Source organism: Pinus tabuliformis, chromosome Q (assembly GCF_031772625.1).
Source record: "Pinus tabuliformis cultivar Carrire ecotype Pingquan chromosome Q, CPIR1, whole genome shotgun sequence".
Lineage (NCBI taxonomy): Eukaryota > Viridiplantae > Streptophyta > Pinopsida > Pinales > Pinaceae > Pinus > Pinus tabuliformis.
In genome coordinates this window covers 533,579,329-533,600,310 of record NC_142296.1, presented here as the reverse complement: position 1 = coordinate 533,600,310, position 20,982 = coordinate 533,579,329, and positions in this window count along the sequence as shown.

Here is a 20,982-nt window from a genome sequence, read left to right as displayed (position 1 = left end):
CACATGTTGACTCAACAAAATTTTGTCCACAAACTAGTGGGACTAACGTATGGCTTGAGAAATTGTGACTTAGCGACATCTAAGCCATCAAAATCATCTGGGGATTTCACATGACCTAGGCCACACCAACCCATACTCATTATTGAATTTTTGCCAACGAAGTTTTGAACCAGTGGCATTTTCACCATAGAGTGCAAAAATTTCCACTCACAATTAAAAAAAAAAAAAAAAACATATATATTAAATTAGAGAAAGGGTTTATCAACACATTTATAAATACAACTCTCATTACTTTACACTATAACGCTTGAGTTAATGTTAAAAAAGAGTGCATACATTAATGAACATGGACTTTCATAAATTAAATTGGAAGATCAAGAAACTCTAAATACAAAAAACCAACTTACATCTATCTTAAATTTACATCTATCAAATATTGAGAAAGATCACATCCCTTGAATTGAAAACCTTTCACCAAGTTTTGCACTCTAAAACAGGTTTGCATATCAAGAGATATTCACCTTCTCTATGATTAATAGATTCAGAGTTAAGATAATCTAAATTGGTTAATAATTCAAAATCAATTTAGTGTAACTAGATGAAGTTTGTTGCCAATAAACTTCTTGCAAAGTTGAATGGGTTTCTCTACACTCTAATACATAGACACACTTAAGTCATGCTCATTTGAATCCAATGGGAGACAATGTTAATGTTGCCCCTCCATTGTCAACCCAACAAAAAGCATTAGAGTTTACCCTCCCTCATCCTCAAGGCTAACGGATCTATGTAACCCTTCTTATTCTCAACAAAGAATAATGATATGCTCAAGCCCCTCAGGTGATCACAAATGTCATTCTGTTGTGGAAAAAGATACCCTTAATGATTTTCCTTTTGATCGAATCCACTTAGATATATATGATTGGGAAAAGATGGTAATATAAATCACTAGAACTTTTTAACATGTTATTGTCCCACACGATAAATCACTAGAATTTTATTTATTTATTTATTTTTATTTTTTTTAGAGGGAAAATCAACATATGGCCGAGGCCAGCAGATTTTTTACAACATATGGCTTTCTTTTTTTTTTTTCTTTTCTTCAGAGGGAAAATCAACATATGGCCGAGGCCAGCAGATTTTTTACAACATATGGCCGAAGCCAGCAGATTTTTACAGCATATGGCCGAAGCCAGCAGAATTTCAGAATATTTACGGCATAGCCGTAACAAATCGTCCATAAGGCCGAAGCCAGCAGATGACCAAAGCGCGGTCCACAGAAACACTACCGCAGGAATCGATCCCGGCTGGGGGGAGCGAAAGCCATCCGCCCCAGCCGTCTAATCATGCACGTCGCGTGCCTTTTATTGTCCCACACGAATCACTATGCTTTATGGTTCAAACTATTTAATAAATTTGCCCAATAAATTCTCGACTTTAAAATTTTAGTTTAATTATTTACATTTTTGTTTATTTATTTTTTTCCTTATATTTGTTTGGGTTATCTTTCCTCGTAAGTTTTGTTATTTTTTGAAATTGTAAATTTTAAATCTTAAAATTAATATGTCCATATAACTTATTAAAAAAAAAAATTAACAATTAAAATCCCTGTTAAATCTCCAATATTAAGAAAATTCTATATAAACGGACCCCACATAAGAGTTGTTCTCGCTAAATATTATGACCATTTTGGCATTGGTAAGAGCATATACAGCACTCCATAGTTTAACACTGATAAGAGCATATGGAACAGCCAATATTTTGACACTCTAAGAGCATATGGAACACTCCATATTCATGGAAAAATGAGATCCAGAAAAAAGTTAAGAGAAACTCAGTGCTCATAAAATCTTTAATATCAATTATGTTGTGTAATTAAAAACTTGGGGATGCAAATAGGAAAATTAGAAAGATGTTTATGGTTTTTTTTTTTAAATAAAGTATAATTAGCTATCAAAATTTTTAGGTTTTCACGATTGTAATTTAGTTGTAAATTTTAGAATACTCTGGAAATATGATGGTTATGGATGAAGTAGCGGTAGGTACTTTTCTGATGTATTAAACGTAATTTAAATATAGAATTGAGAATATTTTAGAAATATGATGGATATGAACGAAAATAGTTGTTAGTATTGTTAGTATTTTTCTATTAATAAAAAAATAGTTTAAAGAGATCACAATTTTGTTTAGAAAATAGTGGAAATTTTGACATGATTTTAATAAAAGTTGGCAGAAATTTTGGGAAATCTGGATTATAACTGTCAAATTTCAAGGTTTTAAGTGCCCCAAAAATTTTCAATAACACTAAATCAATTTCCATTACCAAAAAAATGATTCCAACATTCTTATAATCAATTTTTTTTTGATAAAAAAATTCAGATTTCAATGAAAAATAACTTTCCAAATAAAATTATGATAGCTATAAATAACACCCTTAATAAATAAAAATTATATATGTGTGAGAATAATTTAACGGCCAAAATGACTGAGGACGTACCATCAAATTCCAAACCTGACCCTGACTGCTTTTCTTAAAAAAATTGAAAATGCAAAAGTCCAACCTTTGTGGGCACATTTATATTATTCCTTGCTTCATGCACACGAAAACATATGTACACAACTAAAACCTTATCTGTCAACATATCTTAGTACACTTTGGTAACATCTGTAACGTTAAATATTTTAATGTTGTGTTCATGGATTAACTTCGTGATGTCTTTTCACCATATCTGTTTGGTATTTATTTATCTTTTCTAGGTTAGAACTCTCTATTTCATCTCAAATGTGGCTAATTTTGATGCAACCCTGCCCTTAAAATTATCAATATAGTAAAAGTTTTTATTTTACTTCGAATTGATGCCTTGAGAATTTATCTGCCAAATCAAACCTTTAATACATTGTTAAACCATGTTAATACTTTGATTCCTTAGCTAAATATTGAACCTAAACATTCTCTTCTTCTCAATCTTTTTTTCCTTATATAATTTTGTTCTTTAGACATATTTAAATTTTTTAGGAAGGAGTGTCTATGTAAAGAATATTGGCGAATGTTAAATTTGAAGTTGAAAAATTTAACGAGAAAAATAATTTTGAACTATGGGAATTAAAAACACAAAATCTACAAGTATAATAGGTTTGCATACGACATTAAATTGCAGCAATAAGGAGTTTGTAATGTTAAACAATGATGAACGAGAGGACCTGGATGTCAGAGTCCTCAATACAATTCAGTTTTGGGTCGTTGATGATATTTTATTCAACATTGTCGAAGAAGTGACAACATAAAGCTTGTGGACCAAATTGGAAGATTTTTACATGATGATATCCTTGACAACCTAGATTTATTTAAAGGGGTAGTTTTATAGCTTGAAAATGAAACAAGATACAAAAATTGCATATCACTTATATGTGTTTAATACTCTTATTTGCCAATTGAATAGTAAAGATGTCAAAGTTAATGACGAAGATAAGTTGCTTACACTATTGTGTTCATTGCATGAATCGTGGGACCATTTTGTAACCTCCATCAACTTAAGCACAAAAGAAACTCTTGAATTTGATGTTGTGGTTGGAGGTCTGTTGTATAAAGAGGTAAGGAGGAAATCAAGCATTGAAACATCGACACCAAAAGAAATGGTGGTTACAGTTCACTCCAAGGAGAAAGGAGATAAATTGAGAGGTACATCCACGTCAAAATTAAAAGGCAAAAAGTGTAAAATGAGATGTTGGTTCTGCAACAAATCAAGGCATCTTAAGAAAGATTGTTGGAAAAAGTGGGAATTCAAGGATAATTCAAGAAAGGAGGTAAATTTGGTTGAATAAAGTTTAGGTATGATCAATTCAAAGTATTAATGATTTGTAATGTTCCTAAAAGCTATGAATATTGGCTATTAGATTATGGCACATCATATCATATGTGTCCACATGAAAATTGGTTTTCAACATATGAAGTTGTTGATGGTGAATTTGTATTTATGGGTAACATTATATCATGTAAGACTATCGGGGTTGGGAGTGTCAAAATCAAGATGTTTGATGGTTTTGTAAGAACATTAAGAGATGTGAGACCTGTACCTGAATTAAAGAAAAATATAATTTCTTTCGGAGCATTGGATTCTAGTGGTTGTAAGTGGACAAGTCAAGGTGGAGAACTGAAAGCGTCTAAGCGTACTTTAGTGATCATGAAGGATACTAAAACAGGGAACCTTTACAAGCTTGTTAGAAGTATTCAGATCAATAAAGCAACAATGGTATCTAAGGAGACAACTGAATCCACTCTTTTATTGCATCAAGGACTAGGTCATACGAGCAAGAAGGGACTATAAGTATTGATAAATCACAAATTACTTCCAAACTTGAAATCTTTGTATTTAAGTTTCTATAAACATTGTATATTTGGAAAACAATGTAGACATAAATTTAAAGCAGGCAACCATAGTAATAAAGGTACTCTTGATTATATTCATTCAGATGTTTGGGGGCCATCCCCTATTGTTTCTTTCAGAGGATTGTCATATTTTGTTTCATTTATAGATGATTTTTCTAGAAATTTAGTATGGGTCTATGTATTAAAAAGAAAAGTTGATGCATTTAAAACCTTTAAACAATTTAGAACTATGCTTTAAAAGAGAACTATCAAGACAATAAAAAGTTTAAGAACAAATAATGGAGGCAAGTTCACTTCTCTAGGGTTTGAAGAATATTGCAAGGAGGTTGAGATTGTGAGACACAAAACCGTGGTTAATACTCCTTGGAAAAATAGTATGGTAGAATGCATGAACATGATTCTTCTTGAAAGATCAAGGGGCATGTTAAGAAATGTTAGTTTGCAACAAGATTTGCGGGTAGAAGCACTTCACTTCTCTAGGGTTTGAAGAATATTGCAAGGAGGTTGAGATCGTGAGACACAAAACTGCGGTTAATACTCCTTGGAAAAATAGTATGGTAGAATGCATGAACATGATTCTTCTTGAAAGATCAAGGGGCATGTTAAGAAATGTTAGTTTGCAACAAGATTTGCGGATAGAAGTACTCAACATTGCTTGTTATATGGTGATTTGATCACCATCTATTGCAATAAACAGTAAAATTCTTGAAGAGGTATGAATAGGTCATCCTTGTGGTTATTCAAATTTAAAATATTTTGGTTGTCATGTGTACTCTATTACTCCTAAGAATCAACGTTCTAAATTAGACCCTAAATCAAAGAAATGCATATTTTTTGGTTATGCTGGTGTTGCTAAGAGATATAGGTTGTGGGATTCTACTACCGTACAAAATCACCATGAACAGGGATTTGATATTTGATGAATCTTCTCTTATTAAATTATATCATGCAAAAGTTGTTGTGAAACAAGAATAGGTACAAGAGTGGGCACCAAATCAACAAATTTAGTTTGAGACTGAATCATCTAAAGATACATGGAAATGAGAAGAAGATTTTGAATATAAAGAAGTCGTAGATGTTGAAGACACTCAAAAAAGTGTTGAAATTAAAAAATCTACAACAAGAAGATATACATGGGAGAGAAAAGCTCTAAAGAGGTATACTAAACTTGTCTCATCTACAACTTTGGTTACTCATGTTGGAGAACCTTCTTGTTATCAGGAAACATTAAATGATATCAATAGTGTTAAATGGAAAGCGACAATGAAAGAGAAAATGGTTTCCTAGGAAAAATACAATATATGGGACCTCGTAGAACTTCTAAAAGAAAGGAATGTTGTTGGTTGTAAATGGGTCTTCAAATAAAAAATAACCATTAATGGTAATATTGCAAGGTATAAGGCCATATTAGTTCTGAAAGGCTACTCCCAGATGGAAGGTATAATTTTCCATGAAACTTGTTTGCTAGTTGTTAAACTTGTTTCTATTTGTATTGTGTTGGAATTAGTTGTTTTGCTTGATTTGGAGTTAGCGAAATTAGATGTTAACACAACATTCTTTCTTGGAGATTGGATGAGGATATTTAGATGGAACAACCAGAAGGTTTTGTGCAACATCGCAATATAAGATTAATCTAAAAGCTCAAGAAATCATTGTATGGCATGAAACAAGCACCCAAGCAATGGTACAAGAAATTTGACTCCTTCATGATGAGTCAGAATTATACTAGAAGTGAGTATGATCATTGTGTTTACTTTAAAAGTTTGAATGTCATATTCATTATCTTAGTGTTTTGTGTTGATGATATGCTCATTGCAAGTAAAAGCATGGAAAAGACTAATAGGTTGAAGGTTCAAATGGCTAGGACATTTGATATAAAGGATCTTTGAGCTACAAAACAAATCTTGGGCATTGAAATACACATAGAGAAGAAACATGGGAAGCTCAAGTTTTCACAATAGAAGTATGTAGAGAAAATAATTGAGAAGTTTAGGATGAACAATGTGAAATCAGTTAATATCCCTTTCACTTCCCGTCTTAATAATTTTCCCAATATATGTCCTAGTAACGAAGAAGAAAGGGATTATTTGTCTCATGTAATGTATGTTAATGCAACAAGAAGTATGTTGTATGTGATGGTTTCTACTAGACCAAATGTTCCACATGCAGTGGGTATTGTTAGCAGGTTCATGGAAAATCCAGGAAAATAGCATTGGGATATAGTGAACTAGGTGCTTCAATATTTTAGAGGCACTAATTATTATTGTATCAAATTTTGATGGTTTTAATGATTATGTCTAGAGATATGTTGGTTCAGATTTTGCTGGTGATTTATACAAAAGAAGGTCTACTTCAAGATATGTCTTTACTCTTGCAGGGGGATCCATCAGTTGGATGTTGAAGCTTCAAGAAATAGTTTCTTTATCCACCACAGAGGTATAATACATTGTTGTCTCACATTCTTGCAAAGAGGAAATTTGGTTAAAGGGTCTTCTAGGTTAACTCGAGAGAGTGCAAAACAACATCATTGTATTTTGCAATTGTCAAAGTGCACTACATTTGGCTACAAATCCAGTTTACCATAGCAAGACCAAACATATTGATATAAAGTACCATTTTGTAAGACAAGTTATTGATGGAGGTGGAGTAGATCTCAAAAAGCTTCAAACTCGAGATATGAAGACATATTTACAAAACCAATGTTGATATAGAAGTTATGGTGGTGTCTCACTTCTCTTGGTTTGCAGAAAAGGTGATAGGACTTTGGCAAGGCATTAGGAAAATTGTTGTTAAGATGGAGGATATTGTTAATATATGAAAATAATATGTTAAAATAAAATATAAAAATAGCATATGTTACGATTATTCAGTTTCATGAACCAAAATATATTTATCAAACTATTGTACCAATATTTACTTCATATCTATCATTTAGATAGATGAGGAGGTTGAGTGGGTGTGTAAGATTGAGTGTAATAAGTCTTCTGAAAATAAAATTCTATTTTACTTTCCCATGGATGTTTCCTTGGCAAATTGCTAGGGTTGTACAATGTAAATTCAGTGTACTAGTGTATAAGTTTTTGTGTGTCATCTTTCTTGTGAATGATTTTGTACGCAGTTTTTGAATAATTTACATTCATAACTTTTCAATCTAGGGTTTCCATTTTTAAGACCAGATCTAAATATCCTTTGATCTAGATATTCTATAGAAAAGAAATGTACTTGGGAATTTATATATCTAGAATCTCTTTTATTTGAAACTATCAATAAAGAGTTGATCAAAATGTCGGAAGTTTGAGAGGTTCGGATGTCCCATCACCTTCACATATACACTTACTCATTTACAACTAGATTATTGAGTGGGATGTGGGGACCACGATTTAGGCCTTTTAAGTGTTAAGTTGTGGGCATAACTCGAATTGGAATCTTCATTCTAAAAATATAAATAATCCAAGTTTTCTCTTTGAGTTACCTTTTTATGAAGTTTGGATTCAAATGATCATCATTTGTTACTCCTTTGACATGGGAGTCTGCATGGAATCTTAAATTGGGAATTCAAATAATCCATAAGAGTCTTCCTCTCTCCTTGATTAAAAGTTCGACTATTTGATCAAGATTTAATATAGTGACTTATAACTAGAGCCTCGAGGTTGGAACTTTAATATCTAGATATCTATATGAATAAAAATTTGGATGTTCTTCAAAAGTCTAAATGTGTGGTCTACCAAATCCAAAAATTTAGCAATCTCTAGATATGTTGGAATCTTGGATGGAATTGCGTGATAGCAAGATTTGTCTTTTCCCAAAATGTAGCTTTTAAATGAGTTATGGTTCTATATACTTGAAAGTGCACCACAGCTAGAATCTTATAATGGAACCTTGAAGATCTGGGACTTTTGATATCTAGAATGTTTAATAAATGGACTTTTAAGGAAAGCCAAGATCTAGAAATTGTTCTTGGTTATTTTACTTCTGCATATTGAAATCTTGTTTATTGAAAAATATGCCTTTTTAATAAAATCCATACATGAACGTTGACAAAATTCAGACTGGAATATGTTAATTTTCGTTAACTTGAAAATTCAGCTTTTTGGAAAATGGTCTTTTAATATTTTTTCTAATTTGGATGTAGCTAACCAAAATCTTCTAGTTATCATTCTTTTGGGGTGTTCTTGTCTTTTGATAAAATTTGGATCTAGAATCCATCAAACGAGAAATGTGATTTTTTGGAAAATGGTCTTTTAATATTTTTTTAATATGGATGTGGCTGAGAAACTGAGGTGCCTATCCTAAAAATATGGTATAATGTTGTGGTGTCAAATGGGCACAGGGCCACCACGTGTTAGATGATATGACATAATGGAATGGTGACATGTGGACATAGGGTTGCACATGTCATCCATGTGTCAGTTATACAACCACTAACATGGCATGCAAAAGTGAAATGAATTCCACACATCCACATTCCGTTAGTAGCAAAAGTATTTCAAAATTTATAAACAACAGGCTTCATGAATAATCTTGGATCTAGATGTTACAATTTTTAAGGAAATCCTAGATCCATATATCATTCCTAGTGTAACAAACCAACTAGTTGATGACTATATTTTGTCATATAAATACATGATTGTAATTACATTTCAAGTTAAAAAGAGCAGAGTAAGGGACACATATTCCAAAAAGGGGCTAAGGGAGGTCAATTTCTTGGGAAATTTAGCTTACTTGCTGAAGGAAGTAAACTGGACAGTTTGGATAGCCATTGAACGCTGGTTGTTGAGCATTAAATGCTCTGGAATGGTGTGTTACAGAGATGGTTGTTGTAAATTTATGAACTACAGGCAAGGGGAAAATCCCATGTTGGCTTGGTAAAACACAACAACGCAAGAAAGACGAAAGGCAGGGCAAAAAAGGAGAGACTACACAAAGAATATAAGAAAAAACCCCATTTTTTCTCGGCAATGAAGAGCAGCGGAAGAGAGGAAGAAAACTCCAGTTTTTCTCAGCGAGGGAAAACAAGGGAGAGCAACAGCCGAGAGGAAAGCCTCAATTTTTTTCAATGAGGGAGAGGAGTTCCAGAAAGGAAGAAAACCTTAGTTTTTCTCGGTGAGGGAAAACAAGGGAGAGCAGTGGAAGAGAGGAAAAACCTCAGTTTTGCTCAGCGAGGAAAAAAATAGGGAGACTCAAGAGTAGCATAAAAAGGAGCAACGCAGTGTGATGCACACACAATGAGAAAGAGTAGAGGGATCTTGCTTGGACGAAACAATAGCAAATTAGAGTGTTATTATTCCTAGTAAACAACAACAAGTTCAAGTGTTGGGAGGATTCTGACTTCTTCCTTTACTCTCAAGGTGTTATCATCCTTTGGTGAAATTATAGGAGCACCAAAGGAGTTCTCCTTCAGGTGAGGGTAAATCTTTCAACACCTCAAGGGTCTGGAGGGTGGAGATGGCATTCTTTGGATTCCCTTGATAGCTTGGGGTAGAGGTTTAGCCCTTGGATTCTTAGTAAAGGAAACTTTGTAGGTCTCCATTGCTTGTCATTTAACAATGGGTTTTGGATTACCTTAATTGGGTGGAACCATTTTGAGGCAGTGGGTTCTGGATTCCCTTAATTGGGTGGAACCATTGTGTTGCATGCTTCCAGGGTGGAGGTGAGACCTCTAGACTCCCTGGAGTATGTGGGTGTGTTTCTGGATGGATAGAGAGAGTGGAGGTTGTAAGTCTAAGGAATACCTGAACTTGGTCGATTGTTATTAATTATTTGAAGGGTGGAGGCAGTAGACCTATGGATTCCTTGTTTGTTATTGATCATCATTTTTAGATGAATGGTGGAGGAAATAGGCCTATGGAATTCTTAAATGAAACTGACTACTGACCAACTAGTGGGTGGAGGTAAGAGGACCTCAAGACTCCCAGTTTCAGCTAAAAGAGGTTGATTATTCCCTTGAGTAAGACCACCTCAGTCCCTTGGGATCTAGCTCGGGGGTGATAGATGCAAGTAGCTTGGCTACAGTTGTCTACAGTTGGGTGGAGAGTTGAAGTCCCGAACTCACTCACCCATCAATTGTATTAATTAAAGATAAGTTCTTATGTGTAACCTTATATGATCTCATGGTTGAATATTATGATTCTAAGCTAGTTACATGTTTGTTATTGAAAACATTATGTATGTGATTGGCATATGGTTATATGTGATGGGATGTGATAATATGTTTTCAATTGGTATGAATGAACTGCAATTCCTTAAGTGATAATTGTATAATGAAGTCAAACAGGAGCAAGGAGGACTTGTCTTTATAGTGTCATAATAACACTAGTACAGGAATGACTAAGAAGGTCAATGACCCTTCAGTGGGTAATTTCTTGTTATATATTCCTTTATGGAATGATAGAGAGCTATGAGAGATGAAAGGTATCTGGTTTTTGAGCTTATTGGGTCAGTTAAGGGAGTCAAATAACTTGTTTGACACCTTTGTGAGTTATTTGGGTTTTGGATAAAATTCCTCTTGTTATTGACCCTTTTTTATAGTTTTCTTAGTTCTTGTGCCTTGTAAGTTCCCTTAATTTCAGGGATGATTGGTGCATCCATTTCCCTTAATAACCCTAATAAATCCCCACAAAGTTGCTTCAAAATCTAACCTTTGGAAGCTGCCAAAATGTTATAGAATTCAATGAAAATCACCTAAGTCACAACAGGTTGGGAGATAAGACCTGACTAGGTCAGGGATCGGGAGGTCGGGCAGTCACCCAAGGAAGTTATCCGCTAGGGAAGTCGACCCTGACTAGGTCAAAGGTCAGGAGGTCAAGTAGTCACCTGAGGAAGTTATCCATCAGAGAAACCAACCCTGACTAGGTCGTAGGTCGGGAGTCGAGGCCGGGTTAACTTTTGAAGTTTTTCACTCCAAGCGGAGGCCGACCCAACCTGATGTTGGGCCTACTGATCACTGCGACTAATGGTAGACATCCATGTGTCAATTTGTTGATGTCACCAAGGGGAGTGGAGACGAATTTTAAAGGCTACTTATCTTGATCCATAGTTCAAATTGGGGTGAAGTTATATGTCACTAGATTTGTTCAATGAGATGAACACAATGGTGATGATAGTTTTGGGTTTAGAGGAGTTCCGCGAAAGTCAAAAAATTTATACCCCATCATCATAACAGTATTTTGAGGGTCAGGTATTGAGAGTGACCACCTTTTGGTCATGTGTTTGAATAAGGGGTGTTGTTATAGGTGGTATCATAGCATGGTTCAACACTTGGACTGAATGGGATCAGTCATATGTGGATTTTTGGAAAATTATCTAATAATTTGTTTAGGTGTTAAAAGTCGCTTTAAAAAGAATCGATTGTAAGTTTATGCATGTTGATGATGTTATGAGCATACTAACAAGGTTTTTATGAGGAAGTCGATATCTCCATGGAAACCCCATGATTTTATTATTATTTAATTATTATAAAATGTCTAACAATGTGTGTGATTAACAACACATTGCAAGTAGCCTAAAACAGAGATAGTGTAGTGATGGTGATAGGGATGGTACAATATAGTTCAGACCAGTCACAACATGGAAGTGAATGGTTCAGGGCTAATGAAGAAGAGAGATCATTCGACCAAGGGGGAGGGAATCACTCTCCAGATTGGTTGGACACCTTGAGAAGCCTAAGGGTTGAAGTTAGGAGTTTCAAGGTAGATAATGAGAAGTTGGGGAGAGGTTAAGAAAGGAATGCCAAGATAAATGCAGTCCTTCTACAAAACCTTTCAGATTTGTAGAAGAAGAAACAATCTGGTGAGAGGGTCATGCATAGAGGCAGGAGGAGCCATTGGGAACCTGAAGGTAGCAAGTCAAGGAAGAGGCATAGGCCTGAGAGAAAGACCTGGTGTCAGGAGGTTCACCATTGAGCACACCTAGGGGTGGGAAAAACACTCATGTGCATGGGACTAGTAGGCCATATAGCTCTACTACTAGAAGGAAATATCATTATTCTCACCATCACCATTAGCAGAAGAGGAAGGATAAGGACTGTATGTTAGAAGAGTTCAGGAAGGCCAAACAACCCACATTTGATGGAGATATGAAGAAATCATAAGAAGCAAAAGCTTGGTTGTTGGGCATGAAGAAGTTTTTCAGAATTCATGATTATTTTGAAAACATGAAATCAAGGATTTCCACTTTCAGTATAAAAGGGAAAGAAAGCATCTGGTGGGAGGACTTGAAGAATGTTCGAGGAATTGTTGAGAAAGAGTTGAATTGGGAGGAATTCTAGAAACTCTTCAGAGAGCATTATCTATTTGATCATTACTATGACATCAAAGCTAAGGAGTTTTATGAACTCAGGATGGGACATATGACAAATGATGAGTACGTCACCAAGTTTTTGGAGTTGTTGCGGTATGTACCTTACCTAATGGATGAGTAGGCAAAGATTAAGAGATTTTTAAGTGGTATTACCATAGTCTTTGGGGATAAGATTGAGTTGTTGGAGCTGCAGACTCTAAGTGATGCAGTCAAGAAATTAAATCTTTATTTTGAGCAGGCCAAACGTGGACCAGAAGCTAAGGGTGTATGGAGGAAGTGAGATAGCATTGATAAGGCAAGGAATTGGCCTTAGAAGCATGCTAAGAAGAAGGAAAATAAACAACAAGCTTTTGTGAATCGATTTCAGTAGAAACTGAGCTCTGTTGATAAAAGGAATGCACAACAAGGTTTGGTAGTGCAACAAGGAGCATAAATGAAGGAACCTCTGCGATGTTGGATGTGTGGGGAAAACCACAAAATGAAAAATTTCCCACACCATCACAACACATGACGAAAAATTTATAATATTCAGGAGGCTCGAACAGTGGGAGAAGTGGCTCAAACTTTGCCTAGGATCTACGCAACAATAGAAAATAGGCAAGCAGATCATCAAGAATCCATCATTGAGAATGAAGGTAAGCTAAGTGATCATGATGTTTCAATTTTAATATATCCCGGTTCAAATTATGGTTATAGCAATCCAGAAGTCATACAAAATTGTAAAGTAATTACATAGAAGCATGAGGAAACGTGGTTGGTTCAGTTGGAAAGCAGAACCAAAAGGCGAGTTCGCCATTAGGTGAGGTCTAGTACCTTTGAGATCTGTGTAATGCTCACATCCTCCCACTTAAACATGTTTTCATTGGGGAACTATAGCTTGTTACTAGGCATGGACTAATTATACAAACATAGGGCCAAAGTGGATTGCTTCAAAAAAGCAGTTGAATGTTTGGATGAGGTTGGGGAGCATAAAATTATACAAGGAAAAATGAAGCCAACATTAGTTAGGATCATTATGGGAGTGCAAGCTAAGTGCAATTGTCAAAAGGGATATAAATTGTTTTGTGTTTAGATTTTTCAGGACATAGAAATAAAAGCTAGTGCAAGTCAAGTAGATAGTGAGCTGTGAAAAAGGTACGCAGTGATACAATAATTCGAGGATGTGTTTCCCATTGAGATGCTAGGGTTACCTCCTCATAGATAGATCAAATTCTCCATCGAATTGATTCCTGGATTAGCACCAGCATCCAAGGCACCATACAAGATGAGTACAGCAGAGTTGATGGAATTAAAATTGCAATTGAAGAAGATGTTGGATAAAGGGTGTATTCAGCCAAGTGTGTCACCGTGGGGAGCCCCAGTCTTGTTTATAAAGAAAATGGATGGGACCCTTCACCTTTGTATTGACTACAGGCAACTAAACAAAGTGACTATTAAAAAATGATATATATTACCATGGATAGATGATCTATTTGATCAGCTGTAGGGGGAAACAATTTTCTCCAAGATATATTTGAGGTATGGATATCATTAGATGCGCATTAAAGAAGAAGATATTCACAAGTATGCTTTCTAGACCAGGTATGGGCACTATGAGTTTGTGGTGGTACCCTTTGGGCTTACTAATCCCCCTACCGCTTTCATGTGTTTGATGAAAAACGTATTGTGTCCTTACTTGGACAAGTTTGTTATTGTATTTGTGGATGACATCTTAGTTTATTTAAAGATGGGAAATGAGCATGAGAAGCATCTGGAAGTAGTGCTACAATTGTTGTGGGAGCATAAGATTTATGTAAATATTAGCAAGTGTGAATTTTTCCAGCCTCAGATACATTATTTGGGACATGTTGTCTCTAAGGAAAGGATATCATTGACCCAGAGAAGATCAAGGCTATAATGGAGTGGCCCACTCCAAGGAATGTGAATGAAATTAGATCATTCATGAGATTAGCAGGTTATTACAGGAGGTTCATTAGGAATTTCTCCAAGATTTGGTATCCTATTACAAAATTGCAAAGAAAAGGGATTTAAAGGTTTTCATAGATGAATGCAAGGAAGGACTCGGTGGAGTCTTGATGCAAGAAGGACAAGTAGTTTCATATGAGTCCCAGAAGCCGAATGAGCGTGAGGTGAACTACGTGACTCGTGACTTAGAGTTGGAAGCTATTATTCATGCACTAAATATGTGGAGGCATTACCTCCTTGGTATGAAGTTTACTCTTATGAAATACCACAGTGGAATCAAGTATCTATTTGAGAAACCCAATCTGAATGTGAGACGGGCTAGGTGGTTAGCCACACTCAATGGGTTTGATTTTGAAATCAAGTACATCAAGGAAAAGAAAACTGTTAGGTACCTATACTACTAGTGTAACCCCTTATTGTTATTAGTACAACCCCCTTATTATATTGTTGTGCCCATGTAGTCCCCATATTGTTGTTATTGTGCCCCATAGAAGCCCACTATTGTTATTATTGTTCCCTTACATTATTATTGTTATGTCAGCTCTGATTATATTATGACCCCTTAGACTCCTATATATAGAAAGGAGGTCTTGTCATTTGTCATCTAAGAATTATTCATTTGTGTAATTTAAAGGAGGTTGCCCCCTCGAAGAGGCTGAATTCTAAGGCATTGATCTATCTTTTCTATCTTTTTGTGAACTGGTTTCATAACATTTGGTATTAGAGCTTTGGGATTCGGTTTCGCTGCTCCAAATAGGTCATCGTGGCATTTTCTCTCTAACTTTTTTTCTGCAATGTTTCAGATGCTAAAGAAAAAACCCATTTGAGAAGAAATTGTTATGAATCTCGGGTCCGAATTTTAGAGCTTGTCTTGCTACATTTTCGGATATATGATCTGAGGAAGTTAGAGTTTTTGCAGACTCCCGAATTACATCCTAAACAGGTGACCTTGGGAAAATCATCATAACTTTCTCTCTGAGAAACAAATTGAAATTTTGTAAGAAGTTACAGAAAGAGGACGGACTGTAGTTTTCGATGCATATTTTTCAGATCAGAAGATCGAAACAATGACACATGGCACGTCGTACAAGTTCGCTCTACTGAAACATTATATAATCAGGTCATCTTAGGAGATTGGGCATAACTCTTTCTTGGAGAATCAAATTATGATTAGACTTGCGGGGTTAGAAAGAGGACTCAGAAAGCTACTGCAGGAGACAATTTCAGAACTTTGAGATCTGAAAGTATAGAGTTACAGTCATTTCAAGATCTAGCTCATGAAATCAGGAAAAGGCGATATGAGGAGGTTTGATGGAAAGGATCCAGTAAATTGGATACTATAGATGGAGCAATATTTTGATCTACATGGTGTACCACTGTTACAAAAGGTATGTATTTCATCTTCATATTTAGAACCGGATCAAATTTTATGTTATAAAGGGCTTTGTTCTCGTAAACAACTTGTTACGTGGTCAATTTTCATGGAGGAAATGATAGCATATTATGAGGATACAAAGAGCAACACCTTTTTTAGAGAAACACCACAACAATTAGAAGAAAAAAGAGAAAAAGGGCTTTGTTACAAAGTGGAAAGAAAAATTATGGCAACAAGGAAGTCTACCCCTCACAACTATAAAGATGGAAGTGTTGTTTCTCCTAGCCTTCCACAACCTACAAGGGTTACACCACAACAATTGGAAGAAAAAAGAGAAAAAGGGCTTTGTTACAATTGTGATAACAAATACATTAAAGGTCATAAGTCTACTAAGAAGAAATTATTTTACATTGATTGTGGAGAGGAGGAAGAAAAGGATCAAGAAACGTCAAAAGAAGAGTATATACACCAGGAACCAACCCCAGAGAAAGAAGAAATGAATCCGACCATATCTTGTAAAGCATTGGAAATAATTACCACTCCTAAAACTCTCAAGATAGAAGGACATATCAAGAAGAAAAAGGTTCAAGAAGTGAAAGATCGCATCGAGAAAGAAGAAATGAATCCGACCATATCTTGTAATGCATTGGATGGAATTACCACTCCTCAAACGATCAATATAGAAGGACATATCAAGAAGAAAAATGTTCAAGAATTGAAAAATCACATCGAGTCTCAAGAAATGAATCCAATCATATCTTGTAATGCATTGGAAGTAATTAACACTCCTCAAACTATCAAGATAGAAGGACATATCAAGAAGAAAAAGGTAAGAGTGTTGATTGATTCGGGCAGTGCCCATAATTTTATTGGTTGTAAGATAGCCAAAGAATTGAATCGCTTCCTATATCTAGCACCGGAGTGTCAAGTGATGGTTGCAAGTGGAGGAACCATAAATTTCTCTAGAAAGTGCCATAATATCAAGTTATCCATGGGAGAATATGTATTGAATAGCCCAATGCTTTCCATTCTAATGGGTGGTGCTGATGTTTTACTAGGAGTCCAATGGCTACAATCTTTGGGTACAATAACTTTTAATTTTCAAGAACTTTTCTTGAAATTTATTCAGGAAGGAAAGGAAGTTGAATTGAGGGGTATCGAAGGAAAACCTGGAAAGATAATCAACTCTAACAGCATGACAAAGCATCTAAATAAATAAAAATGGGGTGTAATTGCATAATTATGTTCACTAGAGGATCCCACATCGAAATCATGTATTTCTCTAGAACTCCAAAACGTTTTGGACAATCATTCCAAGGCATTTGAGCCTCCCAAAGGCCTCCCACCTATTTGTGATCATGATGATGCTATTCATTTGATTCCACAAAGTGTTCCTCCAAACATCAAGCCTTACATATATCCATATGCCCAAAGGAGTGGGAACTCATTCAAAAGTTGTAGAAGATCCCAGTTCAAACAATATTGTGAGAACTTGATAAGGAAGGAAAATCATATTGGAACCTGAAGTAGTCACAGAACCGAGAAATCGAAAGCTACGCAATAGTTAAATTTTAGAGTATCTCATCAAGTGGAAGAACTTACCCACTGAATATTCCACATGGGAGGACAAGAATTTATACAGAAGCATCAAGAACTACTCAAGCATTGAGGACAACACTTTTTGAAGGAGAGGGGTGTTAGAAAATTATATATTACAGAGCAATGGAACACATAAAATATTGCAGAAATATAAACACAGAAAACGCATAAAACAAGAGAGACACAGATATATGTGGTTCACCCAGTTTGGGCTACGTCCACAGAGAAACAATCAGTCCTTCCTTTTATATTATCCAGCAAACTGAAGAGATACAACCTACAACAGATACGTTGTAACACCCTCTTCGCTCTCAATCTCCTCTCTCTTCCTTACTCAGAATCCAGACATACATAGATGCAATACAATTCCCTCATATATAGTGAGGGGTTTCCTTCTAGGGAAAAAAAACCCTAAATTACACATAACTTCTACCGTCAGATCATCCGCCTAATGAACGGCCCAGATTGACTAGAAATTACTAGACTTTTACAAGGCAATTTTACATCTATTTTTAGCTTCGGGGGTGCTGCCCCCAGACCCCTGTGGGGTGGACAAGTCCCCCCACACCCCCCCGCGTGGAGGGGTGTACAGTCTTCCTGGGGTATAGATCTAGCTCAAACCTTTGAATACAAAAGATAATCAGGCTCCACACCCAACAATCTCCCACTTGGAGACTAATTATAGCAACTCCACTGCTGCTTCATTTGCTAGACAATGACTCCACTTTGGACCTGGTTGTTTCTCATCTTCTTCATCATACTTGAAGACCAATTAAAACTGAGCATATTCTCAGTTTCTCCCTGGTTACAACTTTTGTTAGCATATCTGTAGGATTCTGGCTAGTGTGTATCTTTTCCAGCTTCAACTGTCCATCTTCCAATGCTAACCGTATGAAATGGTACTTGAGCTGTATATGTTTAGTCTTGGAATGAAATGCAGAGTTCTTTGCAAGATGTATGGCACTCTGGCTATCACTGTATAACCTGCCCAACTCCTGCTTCTTACCCAATTCATCCAGAAACCTTTGTAACCAAATCATTTCTTTACTAGCCTCTGTAGCAGCAACATACTCTGCTTCTGTTGTTGAAAGTGCAACAACACTTTGGATTTTTGAAACCCAACTGACAGTTGTTCCACCTACAATAAATACATATCATGTAGTGCTCCTACTGTTATCTCTGTCACTTGCCATATCTGCATCAACATATCCCTGTAGAGGAATGTTTGAACCACCAAAGCATAATGCTTGATTTGTGGTACCTCTCAAATACTTGAGAATCCACTTCACTGCCATCCAATGTTCTTTTCCTAGATTGTTCATGTACCTACTTGCAATTCCCACTGGATGTGCAATATTAGGCCTTGTGCAGACCATTGCATACATTAAGCTCCCAACTGCTGATGCATATGGAACTTTAGACATATGAGCCATTTCTTCCTGAGTGTTGGGACACGCCTCGTAATTACTTAATTTGAAATGGCTAGCCAAAGGTATACTAACTGGTTTTGCATTCTGCATATTAAACCTTTTCAACACCTTTTCTATGTACTCACTTTGAGACAATATTAATTTGCGATTCTTCCTGTCTCTAGTTATTCTCATACCAAGGATTTGTTTTGCAGCACCCAAATCCTTCATTGCAAATGCGTTTGCCAATTTTCTTTTGAGCACATTTATTTCCTACATGTTAGAACCTGCAACAAGCATGTCATCTACATATAATAACAATATAATATAGCTGCCATAATTTTTCCTTTTGAGATAAACACAATGATTGGAGTGACATCTAGTATAACCTTGTTCAGACATAAACTTGTCAAATTTTAGATACCACTACCTTGGAGCCTGTTTTAAGCCATACAAGCTCTTCTTCAACCTGCACACTAGTTTCTCCTTCCCTTTTACCTCATATCCTTGTGGCTGCTGCATATATATCTCTTCCTCCAAATCCCCATGGAGAAAGGTTGTCTTTACATCTAACTGCTCAAGATGCAAATCTTCAGCTGCTACTAGACTTAAAATAGTTCTGACTGAAGTCATTTTAACAAAAGGAGAAAATATTTCATCAAAATCAATACCTTTCTTCTGTGAAAACCCCTTCACCACAAGTCTAGCTCTATACCTCTGTTTTCCTCCATCTTCTTCCTTCAGCCTGTAAACCCATTTATTCTGCAATGTTGTTTTACCTGCAAGCAACCTGACTAAGTCCCAAGTCTGGTTATGTGCTAAGGAGTCCATCTCTTCTTTCATGGCTTGCTCCCACTTCTTCCTGGTTTCTACCTGCACTGCTTCTTCATAACATTCTGGTTCACCAGAATCAGTCAAAAATACATAATATAATGAAGGAGAGTATCATTCAGGGGGTCTACTTATCCTAGTAGATCTTCTAACACCACTTTCAGGTGTTTGAAGTGCTTGTTGCTGTTGTGGTTGTTGTTCTGGCTGTTGATCATTATGATTTTCAGGCACCATCACTTTTCCTGTGATATCGTCAAGCACTGTGTATTCTCTGTTTTCTTTTTCTTGTTTCTTTTCCTGCAACTGATTCTTATACAAGACCTTTTCATTGAATATTACATCTATGCTCCTAATGATTTTGTGATTTTCATAATCATATAAGCGATAACCAAAATCATTAACACCATATCCAATAAAGGTACATTTCTTTGATTTTGCCTCAAGCTTTGTTCTATTTTCTTTGTTAATGTGGACAAAAGCTTCACAACCAAAAGTCTTCAAAAAGGAGTAGTTTACCTTTTTACCTGTCCATGCCTCCTCTGGAATACCACCATCCAAGGAACTTGAAGGCCCTCTGTTTATTAGATAAACAACAATATCTACAACATCTGCCCAAAATTGTAAAGGCAATCCTGCATGCAATCTCATGCACCTTGCACGTTCCATGATTGACCTATTTGTCCTTTCTAACACACCATTTTCTTGTGGTGTTCTTGGAACTATCTTCTCTTTGCAAATTCCATTCTCTGAACAGTACCTATCAAACTCTTTGCTGCAATATTCACCTCCATTATCTGATCTGAGACACTTCAACCTTTTCCTTGTCTCATTTTCAACCAAAGCTTTCAATTTCTTGAAAGTATCAAATACATCAGATTTATTTCGAATACAATAAATCCAGGTTTTTCTAGTTGCATCATCAATAAAAGTAACATAATAACGAGAGACACCAAGAGATGATACCTGAGCAGGTCCCCATACATTTGCATACACAAGCTCTAATTTTTCACTCTTCTTTTCTTTCCCAACTCTAAGGAATCCGACTCTCTTCTGTTTTCCATAAACACAATTCTCACAAAATTTTAAATCAACATGCTTCAAACCTGGCAACAAATTTCTTG